General features: G+C 35.4%; 1 long non-coding RNA gene across 1 annotated transcript; it reads left to right on the forward strand.

The window, feature by feature from the left end:
- Positions 1-2,631: 2,631 nt before the first annotated feature.
- On the forward strand, positions 2,632-5,669 carry LOC126599255 (uncharacterized). Its single transcript, XR_007615050.1, has 3 exons — positions 2,632-2,818; positions 3,800-3,874; positions 5,065-5,669. It is a non-coding gene; the product is annotated as an uncharacterized LOC126599255 (long non-coding RNA).
- Positions 5,670-15,741: the final 10,072 nt, after the last annotated feature.

The raw sequence follows: 15,741 nt of genomic DNA on the forward strand, positions 1-15,741 counted from the left end.
TTCTTTTAATTCAATTTGTATTTTTTCTCAGTCTCTTGTTCATTTTGCCTTGTAATGATACTGAAGTTCCAATCTATGAGATTTCATGTCACTATTTTCAATCAAATCCTTTTATCTATTTCACCTCCCACTTTTTACTTTCACTGCGTTTTATAACAAATTTCAAGAAGCACGAACTTGAGATTGGCTAAATCAATGGTCTCTCAAATATACGTAAACACATTACATGTTTCAGTCATTTTTCCTCATGAAAATGTGAAGAAAAGTTAATAGGGATATTTTGTATCTACAATAGAAAAAAAAAAAAAAACCAACAACAACACAGGGGAGAGGAAGAGGGAGAGGGAGATGGAGGGTGAGAGGGCAAAGACTGATCCTTGCAAAATGATGATGTTTTTTGTATCTGCAATAGGAAAAAAAAATAACAACTTTGCGCGACGCAGGGGTACTACGTCGCGCAAATCTATTTTGCACGACGCATGTGTAGCTACGCCGCGCAAAGGTTTTTTTTTTTTTTTTACTTTTGCTTTTCTTTTTGGGTTCTTTCATTACCTTTTTCTTTTGTGGTAACCACTTGTGTAAATATTTTAAATTGACGATTGAATTAATTCATTGTATTCATATAGGGTTAAAAAGTGTAGATGTAAAAAACATCAAAATCAGAGTTAAAATAACCGTTAAATCATGATTTTTCGTTTATTGCCGTCGAAAAGGTTTGTCTCGTTACTTGATCTCTGAATGTTTGTTTTTTGTGATTTTTGGCGTATGCGATCTCGAAGCATACACAAACAAGTTTGACGGTTGAATTGTTGAAACTAGTTTCGTATAATGTGTATCCCATCAAAACGATAAATTCCCTAACACTTAGATTTTATTTATACTTTAATCAAGTATAACATAAGATTTTGTGGTATCCACTTGTGTAAATGTTTTAAATTGACGATCGAATTAATTCATTGTATTCATATAGGGTTAAAGAGTGTAGATGTAAAAAATCATCAAAATCGGAGTTAAAATAACCATTAAATCTTGATTTTTCGTTTATTGCCGTTGAAAAGGTTTGTCCCGTTACTTGATCTCTGAATATTTATTTTTTGAGATTTTTGGCGTATGCGATCTCGAAGCATATACAAACAAGTTTGACGGTTGAATTGTTGAAACTAGTTTCGTACAATGTGTATCCCATCAAAACGATAAATTCCCTAACACTTAGATTTTATTTATACTTTAATCAAGTATAACATAAGATTTTGTGGTATCCACTTGTGTAAATGTTTTAAATTGACGATCGAATTAATTCATTGTATTCATATAGGGTTAAAGAGTGTAGATGTAAAAAATCATCAAAATCGGAGTTAAAATAACCATTAAATCGTGATTTTTCGTTTATTGCCGTTGAAAAGGTTTGTCCCGTTACTTGATCTCTGAATATTTATTTTTTGAGATTTTTGGCGTATGCGATCTCGAAGCATATACAAACAAATTTGACGGTTAGATCATTGAAATTAGTTTTGTACAATGCGTATCCCATTAAAACGATAGATTCCCTAACACTTAGATTTTATTTATACTTTTATCAAGTATAACATAAAATTTTGTGGTATCCACTTGTGTAAATGTTTTAAATAGGCGATCGAATTAATTCATTGTATTCATATAGGGTTAAAGAGTGTAGATGTAAAAAATCATCAAAATCGGAGTTAAAATAACCGTTAAATCGTGATTTTTCATTTATTGCCGTCGAAAAGGTTTATCCCGTTACTTGATCTCTGAATGTTTGTTTTTGTCTATTTTTGGCATATGAGATCTCGAAGCATATACAAACAAGTTTGACGGTTGGATCTTTGAAACTAGTTTCGTACGATGCGTATCCCATTAAAACGATAGATTCCCTAACACTTAGATTTTATTTATACTTTCATCAAGTATAAAATAAGATTTTGTGGTATTCACTTGTGTGAATGTTTTAAATTGACGATCGAATTAATTCATTGTATTCATATAGGGTTAAAGAGTGTAGATGTAAAAAATCATCAAAATCGGAGTTAAAATAACCGTTAAATCGTGATTTTTCGTTTATTGCCGTCAAAAAGGTTTGTCCCGTTACTTGATCTCTGAATGTTTAATTTTTCCGATTTTTGGCGTATGCAATCTCGAAGCATATAAAAACAAGTTTGATGGTTGGATCGTTGAAACTAGTTTCGTACAATGCATTTCCCATCAACTTCAATGGTATATATATATTTACTAAGTAGATTTTAATTTATTTATTTTGTACTTGTAACACTTAAGAAATTGAATGATATATATGTAAAAAAAAATTATTGTGGATTTTTGTTAGAAAATATATATTATTGTGGGGTTTAAGTAAAAAAAAATTGAATTTGAAAGGAGTAAAGTCATATTTACAGTAATTTTTATAATAATTTAAAAAAAAAAAAAAAACCTTGCGCGACGCCTTAATGTGGTCATCGTGCAAAACCACTTTGCGCAATGTCAAATTGTATACCTACGTCGCGCAAGTTATGATAATTTTGGCCATGCAATAGTGAAAAATAGGCGGTTTTTTTTTCAATTTTCCAAGTTTGGACCTCTTTCCCGTAGACATCTCTCTTTCCTCTTTCCCTCTTTCTCGTATAGACCACTCTCTTCCCTCTTGCTCATCTCTCCTTCTCTCTTTCCCATAGACATCACTCTCCTCTTCGCAAGCTTTCCTCTTCACAATCTCGAATCCAACCACCACCACTACCCTCTCGTCTTAAACGATAGGCAGCCACACGAATCTCGAAGTCGACGCGAATTAAGTCCCAAAATCAAGGTGAGGGTTTCTGATTTTCGATGGGTTTTTGTTATTTACGGTTTAGGCTCAAATTGCATTTTGGGTTTTTGTCAAATTGATTTTTTCGTGATGTGATTCAAGTTGATTGTCTGAAGTTTTTGCAATTTTGTTGATCTGTATGTGTGTTTTGTGTATGAACATGGAGGTGTTCTTGCTGAAGTTTTTGCAATTTTGTCGATGACTTATTTATGTTTGGCAGTTTTTATGAGTTATTACCAAGATTGATCTGAGTATGTAGAGCATAATTTGAGCATTGTTGAAATGAATCTGCAGTATTCTAATGTTTTCTTATTGTTTTGAGTTGAATGGTCGTTATCCCAACGAATACTTTACCGAAAGTCAAAGCCTTTGTGCAATTTCTCCTGTTTGTTTATAGAGGATATTAGGTGAAGCACATGCCTTTACTAGATATATTTAGGACCTTGGATCTACAAGTTAAGAGGGGAGAGAAGACTTGTAAAATTACAGCATAAGTTTTTCCAGTGCAACTGTCCATGTAGTAAACTTTGCTATCCGATGGTTGTTGACCTGATTAAGTTATAACAATAACTAACGTAAACCTTGATAGTACAAGTTGTCTAATTACGCTGATAGTCTCTCAAACTTACAAGTTCTACTGAATTCCTATTTCGCATCTTAATTCCTCACGAGGGGATGTAACAAACTTGGATTTGCACCGAGTTCTTGTTGAATAAATAAAAGCTTGCAATGACCTGTACAAACTGTTATAGTTAGAATATACCATACATAGGAAGTCAGAACTCGTGGGTGATTTACTCTGTGATCTCGAGCCTTGAATTCTGCTTGCATTCCATTTATTTATGTGAATTGAAATGCATCTGTAACTTTTACCAATTGCCTGACATATTAATATTCTGAAGCTGAAATATACATAGCATCACAATCTCAAGCTGGCTCGTTTTGTTCTAACATTTTTTTTACTGGTTGTCGTGTCTCTAGTGTCCCAGTGCAATCCTTCAAAGTACTTGTCTGGTCGCTGTGGGGGAACAACTAGAGTTGGTGTTCTTATTGGAGGTAATTTTTTCTACTTTTTACACATATTTCAAAATTTATCATATGCTCAACTATGTTACCTTTTTTCCCCCGCTTCAGTTGTTTCCGCTTCTTCTTTCTCCACATCTCATTTTTAGACATGATAACTCTTAAAGACATAAGAGCATGAACTGTAATTCCACAGGTGAATACTGCAGATTCATTTCAACAATGCTCAAATTATGCTCTAAAGTTCTTAACTACATAACTAGATCACCGAAAATATGAATTGAATTTGAGTCTTCATCCCTCGTACCGAAAAATGACTTAAATTTGAGTCTCAGTTCTCTTTCTCTTCTCCCCTTTTCCTTTTCCCTTTAATTTTCTCGTTTCTTTGTTTTGCTTCTTTGCAATAATTAAATACATATTCCAAGCATATATATATGTGTGTGTGTGTGTATATATGTATGTATATGCAAATAATTGGAAGATTAGTTGGTTGGATGATGGATTGCAAAATGTTTGCCACTGCAATTTGGAATTTCCATTTCTTATTCTATTTTAATTTTTATAATAGTTTGATTAGTTTAACCCTATCAGTAATTTAAGTTTTGCTTTTTAAATGGATTAATGGGTTTCCTACTTTGCTTGATATCAAAGTTCTTAACTACATAACTAGATCACCGAAAATAAGACTTGAATTTGAGTCTTCATCCCTCGTACCAAAAAATGACTTAAATTTCACCTTTTTCTGTTGATTAATGTTATAACTTATGTGCTTTAGCTTTTCATTCTGATTCTTCATATTGGCGAAGATATTGTTTCTTCTTTGTCGTCATCCTCTTTTTGTATCACCTTATTCCTTGAAATAAAATGAAGTATCAACTCTAGGACAAGTGAAAGTTGGTGCTTGCCAGTGATATCTCTGGACAGTAGCTAACAAGAAGTGAATCACCAGATAATGGCAAATTGCAAATGAATAATATCAACCATACAATAGTCACATTTATTTTGCGTATCTAATTGTTGATCCACACACATATACACAAGCACATACAATAATTTTTTGTGATCAGGGTTGTTCATAAGGTTGTTGCATATAATTTGTTACTTGCTCAATTTAAATATACATTGTCTGTACTTGTTTTGAAATTAAGAATGTTGGTAACCTACTTATTACTTTGGCTGCTAATTGATTAGTTTCTAATGTTATAATGTTATGGTTCAAAAAGTGTATAGATGTCGCATTTGATCACTCGTCGTCAGAGTGTGACCAATACGCCTCCCACATTATCAGCATCTCTGCTCTAGGCGTGAGTGCTCCATTGAATGGGGAGCCTACACCCTTTATTGAGGCTACTCCTACGGCGTCCCAGGTGTCTGTCTCATCGACGTCATCAGTGTTCGTTTAGCCGCTCAGTGTATAGCGGCCTTACCAGCGCCACTGCGAGCCGGACCCTTCTGATCACGGTACCCGAGGATGCAAGTTTTCAGATCCTGACTGATGTCCTGGATCAGAACCTCAGTCGTCGTCACGACAAGGTTGTTCGGTACATGGGGAAAACACGAGTTCGTGAGACTGGTGCCTCTTCTTCTAGATCGAACACCGCAAAGGTCGATTCATTGAATGAGCAAGTGACAACCTTAAAGGGTCAGCTTGAGGTCCAGGGCGAGCAGATGAGGGAGCAAATAAGGGCCCAGGGCAAGCAGCTGCAGGCCTATGCTGGGCACATGAGAGACCTTGTATGAGCCATACAGATGACTGGCCTCCAAATCTCGCTACCAGTACCTGATCTTGCTACACCTTCGACTTCTGAGCCATTTCACCCTGCCGATACCCAGTAGCCACTTCACCTAGAAGACTACTTGTAGTTTTTTCTTTTTTATTCGGACATCTTGTATGTACATTTCCATATATTTTATAATTAAATACTTTTCTTTGGTTAATTAGTTATTGTTTAGAATTTAATTACAATATTATTAAAAATTAAGAAAATAATATTTTTGACCAAAACCAAAAATCCACTTTGCGCGACGTAGCCTACGTCGCGCAAAGTCACTTTGTGCGACTCAAGGACATGCGTTGTGCAAAGCATCTTCGCGTGACGCCACTTTGAGCGACGCAGCCTGCGTCGCGCAAAGCCTTCTGTCACTGTCTTGCCGTGACGGTTTGCGCGTGACGAAGGTTCGTTGGGCAAAATTTTGTGTGACATTTTTTTTACTTTGCGCGACGAAGGACCTGCGTCACGCAAATTGTTTTTTTTTACTAGTGTTAATAGATAATTAAGTCATTAACACAAGAATAATATAAGACGCACTAAATTTATGTACCAAATTTGTGCACTAAATGATGTGGCACTAATTAAATTTGTGCTTTAATACAAGTTGAAATTTGATTAAAATTGTAATAAAAATTTATATATAAAATGTGTCACATCATTTGGTGTATAAATCTAGTGTATGTAGCACTAGCCTTAACATAATCATTTTGGTTATAAGTGATTCCATCTATAAAGGCCTCTAACATGAAAGATTTACTAGAATTCAGGTTAATTTAAAGAATCGACCACAAAACGTTTGATAGAAGGAATTACAAATGATGTCCATGAGTATTACAAACGCATACGAGAGGGATTTGCGAACTCTATTTTGTGGAGTTGTATATTTACTAAGGGTAAACTGCATATTTCCCTCATGGACTTTCACTTAGCTTTCGATTTCTCCCCCTAAACTTTTTAATTGGAAAATCAAGGACTTAAACTTCTTTTCTTTTTCTTTTTTTGGCCGATTTGCCCCCTACAGTTAATTTTCCATAGATCCCATCTAAATTAACGTTAACTCTTATCATGTACACGCCACGCAACTCTCTTTAGGACAAAATCGTCAATTCGCTAAACCTTCAGATACAAAAGCTATAAAATTACACATATTTTCATAAGTCGACATTTTATAAATCTAGGGTTTTCGATTATTTTAAAGAACGAAGCGACTGAACTATCCTCACATGTTGTGCACATGCTTCCATTTGACAAAATTTTGGAAGGAATTAATGAAAAACTTACAACAGGAGAGAAATCGACCAAAAAATTTGAGTCCTTAATATTCCAATTGAAATGTTTAGGGAGGAAATTGAAAGCTTAGTGAAAGTTCAAGGGGAAAAACAACAATTTACTCACTCAATAATCTCATTGATATGCCTTTGCAATGCTCTCCATCCAACATTTTGTGGTTCATTCCTTATTAATTTAGCCTCTCAAAATTCTGGTAACCTGAAAAATCTTTCGCCAACTATAACCATAGTGATCTAATTTGATGATCGATATAAGAACAAGGCCAACCTGCATAAACGTAAGCCTAGCCTGTTCAGTTGGGGCTTGCAAGTGAAGTTGGTTATATATGGTGTGGAAGGTTAAGAACAAGACTATAGTTGAATTTTGGGCGACTTGAAATCGAATTGGGTAGCCACCTAAGTAATCTCATGATCTACACACACACACACACACACACACACACACACACACACACACACACACATATATATATATATATATAGTAAGGACCAGCTGGTGGCTCGCCGCAGCACTCCACCTTATCAGGGTTTGGAGAGACTCACAAAGGCATTTCAGCCTACCCCGATCACCTGTTAACCATAGCTGATCAATCTTATAGTTGATGAATATGTATCTTAGATAGAGAAGTAGAGGATTCGAATAGAGAGAAAGAGAGAGAGAGAGGAAGAAGTCTAATATCTTTGTATTGCTTAATGAATAAGTTATTACATCTCACTTGTATTTATAAGCAACAAATTCTAACAACCTTCACTAACTAACTTTACATATGAATGACAAGTGTCCAAATCTCTAACCATTGAATATTCTCTAACATCCCCCCTCAAGATCATGGTTGGAGAATCCTAGCATGAGATTGCTGCAGTGGGTTTGAAATAAGGGTACACTGAGACCTTTAGTAAGTATATCTGCAAACTGCTCTCGAGATGACACAAATTGCACTTCAAGTTACTTCTTAGCAATTTGTTCTCGGATAAAATGAACATCAACTTCGATATGTTTTTTATTTTTGATGTTGTACAGGATTAAAAGAGAGGGCAATAGCAAATAAGTTATCACAAAATAAAACAGGATGAGCAAGTACTTGAATCTGCATAAATGAAAGCAACTGTCGAATCCAATCAAGCTCAGCTGGAGTAGTGGACATTACACGATATTATGCTCCTATAGAGGAACGTGAAACCGTTTGTTGCGTTTTAGAAGACCGGGAAATTGGATTGGATCCCAAAAACACAACTAAACCTGTTGTTGACCTACGATCATTTGGATCTCCAGCCCAATCAGAATCACTAAAAGCTTTTAATACTAAGTCTCATTTGGGATAAGTAATCATATGATGTATTGTACCATTCAAGAGCCGAATTATGCGTTTGATAGCAGTGTAGTGTGAAACCATTGGATTTTGCATAAATTGGCAGACTTGGTGCACTGAAAAAGTAATATCAGGCCTTGTAAATGTGAGATATTGGAGAGCACCTACAATGCTTCAATATGCAGTGGGATTGTAGGGAACCTCATCATCCTTGATAAGCCTATTGTAAGGTAAATAAGGTGTATCACAACTTTTAGAAACAAACATCTCAATTTTGTGCAACAAATCCTCCACATACTTGGATTGAGACAAGAACAACGTAGATTTAGTTGAGCTGATTTGAATACCAAGAAAATAGTGCAGGTCACCTAAGTCCTTTATATCAAACTCAGAAGTGAGAGGATTGAATAACATATTGAATGACAGATGAAGAACTTCATATGATTATAATATCATCGACATGGAGAAGTAAAATCATAATATCACTGCTAACCTTCTTCACAAACAAACAAGAATCTAAGTAAGTGGATTGAAAACCAATGCTAGGCAGAAATGCAATAAACCTTTCATTCCATGCTCTTGGAGCTTGCTTCAAGCCATATAAAGACTTATGAAGTTTACAAACTAAGTGGGGATTCTGTGCATCTTCAAAACCAAGGGATTGAGACATGTACACTTCCTCCTGCAACAAGTCATGCAAGAATGCATTTTTAACATCAAGATGCCTCAATTTCCATCCATGATGTGCAGCTAAAACCAAAACCAACCTAACATTAGTATGTTTAACCACTATACTGAATGTCTCTCCATAATCCAATCCTGGTTCTTGACAGGACCTTTTTGCCACCAACCTAGCTTTATGCCTGGCAATAATACCATCTTAGTTCTTCTTGATTTTAAAAATCCACTTGCATCCAACTAAGTTCTTCTATAAAGGAAAAGAAACCAGAGACCAAGTACCCTGAGAATGAAAAGCCTCAATTTCCTCCTACATTGCTTTAAGCTAAACTGGAACCTTAAGTGCAGTCTTGTATATAGTAGGTTCAACCAAAGATAAATCCACAGCTGCAGAATCATCTAGAACTGTCAATAAGGCCTTCTTCTTCACTATGCCAGATTTATTTCTAGTCTGCATTGGATGCATGTTGAGTGAACAAGGGGAAAAACCACTTAAAGGCTTTCAAGATCAAACAAAGGATCCACATGGAGTGAGAAGGATTCACTTGCAGTGCCAGTAATGAACTCAGAGGCATCATGGGGTAATAGAACTCTGGGAGGGTGAAGCAACAGGCACATGTTATGAACTAGGGATAATAGAAGAACTTGATAAAGTCTGTGATGGATGTTGTGACATAGGTGTTAAAGATGAAGACACTAGGACATTGTCAAGAGTTGTGACTAATGGTGGTGGTAAGGCAACACTAGGAAAAGTGGAAGCAGAGAATTGTGTAGACTGTTTTAACAAACGAGAATAAGGAAACTCTAGTTCATTGAAAAACACATGTCTGGAAATATAAACCTTGTGCTTAAAGACATCAAAACAGATATACCCTTTGTATTGAGATGCACAGTTAAGAAACACACATCTAGTTGTTTTAGCTTGCAGTTTGGAACTATTGTAAGATCTCAGTAATGGAAAACATGAGCAACCAAACACCTTCAGATGAAATATAACAGGTAATTTGCCAAACAAGAGTTGAAATGGAGATTTGTGTTGTAAAAGTGGTGATGGCATTATGTTGATAAGATACACAGTAGTTTGACAGGCAAATGACCAAAATTGGGAATGAAGTTTAGCATGTTGTAGCAAAGTTATGGCAATTTCAATGATGTGTCTATGTTTCCTCTCAGCTAAGCCATTTTGTTCAAGGGTATAAGTGAAGGAATTATTTTGTAAAACATGTTCATTTGAGCAACATCATATAGCATGCAATTAACAATTAAAGGCGGAATCATGCTTGTATGTACTCAAAAACAAAACATGACCATGAAATTCAAAGCCTAGTAGATTGGTGAACCAATAATCAACTCAAAACAAAGTGAGTTGAAATTAATACCTTTGTAGATTCCTCTTTGCATAAGCAAAGGCTAATCACCCAAAGAGATAGGGCCTTCATTCCTTGCTTCTTAGATCCATGGATTTGGATGGAAGAATAGGTTCTCCAAGTTCCCAAAATTGAGAACCTCTAATTCTCGACACCAAGGTTCGATTGTAGAAGAAATGAGTGACCTTGGAGTAGTAGGATTGCTAGATGTACCCTCCAAGGTGTTGGCCTCTTTAGAGAGAAAATGGAGAGACAATTCTCACCAATTTTCCCCCAAAATAAACCATTTTTCTTATTAATTCACTTAATGAATATTTAGTTATAAAGTCATTTATATAGTCACTTCTTTAAGTGACCTAAACAACCAAAAACCCTAATTCATACACTTATGGCCGGCCATTTAAAGGGATTTGGGCTTTTGGGCTTTAATGAATCTTTATTCATTAAATTGTCATACAACTTAAGTTAATGGGCTTGACGTTCGAAGCCCATTGGGCCTTAAGGTCCAAAACTATCCCGAAGTCTTTAACGAACTTATTCGTTTGATTAATTAACATATTAATTAATCCTTGCCATAAATAAATGATTAAACCATTTAATCATTCTTACTCATTTCCGTTTAATCTCCAATCTCCACCTTTCACGGTGTGCGATCCATTAGGTTCCTTTTAGCGAGGCAGTGGGCGATTAAAACCATTTTACATCGATTGTGAATTGAAACTATTTTCAATTCTCCCTTTAGTGATTATACACGTTTAGGGCTTCCACAAACCATGAGTGACACCTAGCAGCATATCATGGCTACCCAAGCTAATCAGAAGAGGTTTAGAGAACCTATTCAGTTTGAGATTACAAATGTAATACGGTCCTTCTCTAATCTAATACTCTTGACCACATTGTTTGGTTTGATAGTTTATTTTCTCATGTCTACTATCCAATGTGTGTCTTGTGCTTATATGATTACCTTGAATGTGATTAGGAACGCATTCCCAAATCTCATTCATACTCTGGCCAGAGATTCAAATCATATCAGAGAGTATTCTCCTTCAAACGGTTTGAAGGTTAGAGATCCCTTGTTGCGCATTCACTTGTCTCCATAGCTAAGCGGCTTGACCCCAACGATGCCGTGGACACCCTCCTGGTGGGATGACTTTGACATAATCAAAGATCAAGGTCTTAACCACAAGACAACTATGATGCCTCAGGTCAAAGGACTACTTTGCATTATCCCAACCATGAGTTCTCATGTGACATGGAATATGAGAACTCTTCGTTGATCGCGTTCAGTGAACTCATTCTCTATTGAGCACCTACCGTACTTGTCTTGATGTCACACACACCAATGACTAGAGACTAATCACTCTCCCTGAGAGAAGACATAGTACGTACCGATCTTGACGGACTGTCAATGCCCAATTGGCAATCCTATGATCAGGAACGTTTAGGATGTGTCTACGAAAGAATGGTCTCAAGAATCTAACTTCATTAGATTACATTCTCCCAATCACAAATTCCTTGGACTTTATTGTTTAAGCATATAACATTTATATGAGACGGCTCAAACAATAATTTATGCCCTTTATATGTTAAACTAGATTAGTTTAACATGTGAAATGTCCGTAAAGTATCATCACATGATTGGCTTTAGGGCACATTTCCAACAATAAGGACATGATTTGTGATGAATAATCCCCTTGTCTTGCAAGAAAGTCTGTAGTTTATGTTGACATATTCTCCACCTCCATCAGTTTGTAAGGTTTTAACAGAAGTTGAAAATAAAGTTTGCACAAATGCACAGAATGAAACGAAGGAAGCTAAGAAGTCTGGTTTATTAACAAGAGGAAATAACTAACAGAATCTAGTACACTCATCAATAAGAGTGACATAGTACTTAAAACCATCCATTGAATTACATGGTGTAAGACCACATAGGTCACTGTGAACAACCTCAAAAGGAACAATGGATTGATGAGACCTAGATTGAAATGGTAGCATAGTGAACTTTCCCTCTAAGCAGCTATTACATAGTGCAGGATAAACATCTTTAGCACAAGATATAATAGCATTCCTAAGCATTAAGGAGACACTAAGGTTAGATGGATGACCTAAACGACTATGCCAAAGATTGGAGTTGACAAGTTTTCCAAAGCATGCAATAGCTTGTTGAATGTTTATTTGTGGTCGAGCAAGTGAGGGGATATGATAGAGACCATTATTACAGAGTCATTTGTACAAGATCATCCCTGTGGCTTTGTCCTGGATCCAAAAACAATAGGCATCGAAAATAAGCCAGCAGTTATTATCAAGACAAATCTTGTGAATTGATAGCAAGTTATGAGATAGTTGTGGGACATATAAAATGGAATTAAGTTTAATTGGATGAACTGAAGGCTTGATAATGCTGCTACCAATATGAGACACTTTCAAACCTTCACCCTTGGCAGTTTGAACTGTTTCATTTGCAGGATATGGAGATGCCAATGACAGATTTTGAAGATCAGAAGTTATGTGATTTGTAGCTCCTGAATCAGCAAGCCAAAATTGAGGTGTTCCCTATGGAGTAGCAGTCTGAGATGGCTAAGAAATCACAGTGTTCATAGCATGGATTTGAGACTGTGAAGTAGATGGTTGTGAAGCATAGGAGTAGCCAACCATATGTGCAGATAGAGCATAAACGTATGAGAATGAGCGAACTGAGGTGCACCAATGTAATTAGGACCTTTTTCATTGTAGAAACAAAACCAAGTTGAGTGTTTAGGTTTTCACAAATGTGTCAGCCTTGTCTTGGTCATGGTTTAGTACCATAAAAAGCAGCAAAATGACCAAATGTATTCCACAATTGGCAAATGATTGAAGTAAAAAAAGAACGACCACTTGGGGTACTGCCAAGAATACCTGATGCAGAAGTGGGATACACATTGTAAGACTGTCTAGGAAATCTAGACCCTTGATTGAATCTGCCCCTTCCCTTATGCTTGTTTTTATTAGACTGTTTATATCCTCCTAAGAAGTAAGTTGATCGTCCAGAAGAAAGTCCATAGTTGCAGTTTGCTAGGGTTGCACATTTGTGGTTTTAGCCTCAGAGGAAACATTGTTAGCTACCATTGCAAAGAGAAACTGTGAATTCACACTGTTTTCCACAACCAATTCCTCAGCAAGAAGTTGAGACCTGAAGTCTTTAAGGAAAATAACACTTTCACGCCCCCTTATAACTGTCCTAAAAGTGTTATACTCAGGTGGTAAGCCATCCAAGGCTAGAATCCCAATGTCTAAATCATTCTCAACTTGTGCGGAATAATCAAGGGTAATATTTTCAACAATGGATTTAGCAGAGCAATTAACCAATCTAGCAGGACATGGATGAATATCATCAACAAAGCTAGAAAGTCCATGACCATCAAGAAGTAATTGCATTTGAAATTGCTAGTCCAAGTAATTAGAATCATCAAGTTGAACATTCACAGATGTAGAAATAGTGGAAATAAGTGAAGTAATCGACAATTGAACAATATGTGGTTGTGAAGCAGTCACCATGATTGCAGAAAACCATTGATGCAGAGAAGCAAGAAGAACGATCACACAAGTCCTTTCGAACACTGCAAACCTTAGAAATCAAAGGATATGAACACTGCAAACCCTAGAAATCGCAACAAAAAATCACCAACCTTGAGAAACAAAGAAACTGAGATGAAGAACTCAGCGGAGAGAGACGAAGAGTAGCAGAAGCACGTCAAATGATTGAGGATGCGTTTGCAATTCCTGTGAGTGATACCATGTTAACCATAGCTAATCAATCTGATAGTTGATGAATATGTATCTTAGAGAGAGAAGTAGATGATTCGAAGAGAAAGAAAGAGAGAGAAAGGAAGAAATCTAATATCTTTGTATTGCTTAATGAATAAGTTATTACATCTCACTTGTATTTATAAGCAACAAATTCTAACAACCATCATTAACTAACTTTACATATGAATGACAAGTGTCCCAATCTCTAACCATTGAATATTCTCTAAAATCACCATCGTGCAATTCATTAGCGCCAGAAATCGAACCCAGGACGTGTCATGTGGAATACAGGTCTGGAATTCATTCTTAACCATTGGGCCACCCCATGGTAATTTTTTTTTTTTTGAATAAACGATATTATCTACATTAAGGGGGAGGGTGGGGGTAGGCTTAGCCTCATAATGAGCTAGCAATAATGTGATTCAAACTTTGTCTTTGGCGAGAATCGAACATAATACCTCTCACTTACAAGTGAAAAATAAATATTACTATACCGTAGTACTAAGTGGCACCCAGTGGTAGTTAGGTCTACCCATATATGAGTATGACTAAATGATTTTTAAATTTATAGATATTTTTTATAGATAATCTTTTAATGATAATAAAGAATATGACTATTTTGAATTATGATGTTTATATGCTGAACATACATTAGTCACAAATAAGTGGGCAAGAAGGTGACACAACTATTGTTTCTCATGCACCCAAGTTCGAACTATTCCGTCCCATGTCAGAATTCAAACAAATAAGCGTAGTAAAATGTAGTGCTGTTAATATAGGATGTTGTTATTCACACACCTCTTTTAACCTTCAACACACTCTTCTCAATTTTCAGTTGTTTGATCGAATGAATTGAAAAACATGAAATGACAAAAATTAACTTAGAGTGTGTGATAGGTAAAAAAGAATGTGTGGATAGCATTACTCTTAATATAAGTCCTTATAAATAAGCCATCAACCATTTCACATATAGTTGGGAAGAAGCATCAATAATGTATTTTTTGCAGAAAGAACTAACACTATGTTTGGATGATGGAAATAAACTTAAAATTTTGACAAAAATTAGAACTTATAAATTGGCATGCACCAATTCCTTTGTTCGGATTCATAAACATAGAAATTTAGAATTTCCGCAAAAAAAAACTTAGAATTTGGAACCTCCAATTCCCAAGTTTAAATTGTAAATATGTGTCATTTCCCAATTCCTGTGGTTGAAAGTTTAAAAATAACAAATTCCGTACAAATTCTACTGTTTTTTTATGTTAACCAAATAAGAAAATTCATAAATTCTTGATAATGAAGTTCCATGATTTTAAAATTCTTTATTAATCTTAAATTTTCTCTTCCAAACAAAGTGTAGCTGTTTTTCTAGGATTTAATGTATTTTTATTAATAACTGATTTCAAAAGCATTTTTATAAAAAACGCTTTCAATTCTTCTAAGACACATCCAAATACATTTATTTCTCACTTCCGCAAAGACTCCAGTCCACATATTTTGGTTTTTATAAAGGATGATGCGAAAGAGATCAAAATTTTAAACTAAATTGTCAAACCAAATAATGTATCATCAATAAAAAATAATCACGTTAATCAATATTTAAGTAATAATCTAATCATACACATATCAAACGTAACATTCCAAAAAATACCCCCAAAAAAATTATTTTTTATTTTATTTTATAGTTTTCTACTTTTC

This window comes from Malus sylvestris, chromosome 14 (genome assembly GCF_916048215.2).
Source record: "Malus sylvestris chromosome 14, drMalSylv7.2, whole genome shotgun sequence".
Lineage (NCBI taxonomy): Eukaryota > Viridiplantae > Streptophyta > Magnoliopsida > Rosales > Rosaceae > Malus > Malus sylvestris.